This window comes from Peromyscus californicus, unplaced genomic scaffold, assembly GCF_007827085.1.
Source record: "Peromyscus californicus insignis strain IS unplaced genomic scaffold, ASM782708v3 Scaffold_9__1_contigs__length_137607984, whole genome shotgun sequence".
NCBI lineage: Eukaryota > Metazoa > Chordata > Mammalia > Rodentia > Cricetidae > Peromyscus > Peromyscus californicus.
This window is the reverse complement of record NW_026294617.1, coordinates 109,771,048-109,772,407: the sequence shown is the minus strand read 5'-3', so window position 1 is coordinate 109,772,407 and position 1,360 is coordinate 109,771,048. Positions and strand designations below refer to the sequence as shown.

The 1,360-nt window shown below is 43.2% G+C and overlaps 1 non-coding gene across 1 annotated transcript; it reads right to left on the bottom strand.

Annotated features, from left to right (window-relative positions):
- Positions 1-846: 846 nt before the first annotated feature.
- On the bottom strand, positions 847-1,013 carry LOC128106834 (U1 spliceosomal RNA). The gene has a single exon (XR_008216879.1). It is a non-coding gene; the product is annotated as a U1 spliceosomal RNA (small nuclear RNA).
- Positions 1,014-1,360: the final 347 nt, after the last annotated feature.

The following is a 1,360-nucleotide window of genomic DNA, read 5'->3' as shown; positions in this document are numbered from 1 at the left end:
TTTTTGTGGAAGTACATTGGAACTTTGGGTTGGAAAAGACATTAAGTGTTAAGAGTGCTGTGAGCTGTCTTGCAGGAGCTTGGAAGATAAGGATGTTGAAAGCAGTGCAGATGATGGAGGCCTGGCTTGTGAAGTTTCAGAGGGAAGCAAAGACTCTACCAGGACTTTTGTGTGAAGAATCTGTGGTGTCTGGTCAAATGGAGCTGAAGAATCAGCTGCAATTAACAAAGACCAGAACCACTAAAGTAAATCCTTTGCTTAGCTGAGATAATGGATGCTGGTAATCTGGGGCTGAAGGATCAGCTGAGATTGAGACCAGCATCACTGAGGTGAAGTCTTTTGGGAAGTGTTTCCTCTGGATCAGCACACAGAAGCTGTATTCCAGAAGTGGCCAAGACTGTACCTCATACTGGCAGGGGAACTTGGTGTTGTAAGTCACCAAGGTGGTTCTGGTTTTGACAACTTGAAGGTATCATGGAGAACAGCTGAGGCTTGGCGATATGTGGTAGGGATGGAGTCCCTGAATAGAGCCCAGGAGAGGCTACTGGTGAAAGTGCAGCCCAGTTGCAGCAAGGGACTCCAGAAGTTTTGAAGATGCCAGTACTGTTGGGATAACCACCAAGAACAGCATCGGTAGTGGAATGGAACCAGTGGGAGTTGAAGAGGGCACGGCTGGAGAAGTGACCCAAGCCTCTCACAGAAGCCCAGAAGATTGTCAGTGAATCCTAGACTTCAGATATTGAGTTACTTATACTGTCGGAATTTGGGTTTGCTCTGTTCAGATTGTGGCTGTGTCCTGGTTTTTCCTTCTTTAAGTGAGAAAGTGTTTTTTTTTTTTTTCTTTTTCAGGGGAGAGCACGCACGCAGTCCCCCACTACCATAAATTATGCAATCGAGTTTCCCCCATTTGGGGAAATCGCAGGGGTCAACATACCCCAAGTGCAATGGGTGAGCCTCGCCCTGAGAAAACCACCTGCTTGATCATGATGGTGTCTCCCCTGCCAGGTAAGTATGTGAGAAAGTATTTAATTTACTTTTGACTTTACAGGAACCCACAGTTGAGAGACTGAGTTTTAAAATATTTAAGATTTTAAAAGATACTGGCTATTTGAAAGAGGCTGCATTTCTAAATGTTTGAATTTTTAAAGACTGTGGAATGCTTACACTACATTGTAGATATTAATGTTTTATCTTAGGAGAGAACAAGAATGGAAAGATTATGGCTTAACAGTGATGTATTTGTGTGTCAAGTTGACGAGGGGTCAATTGTGATGGCTAGTTTTATGTCAACTTGACACAAGCTAGAGTTTTCTTGAAAGAATGGAACTTCTTTCAATTGAGAAAATCCATCCATAAGATA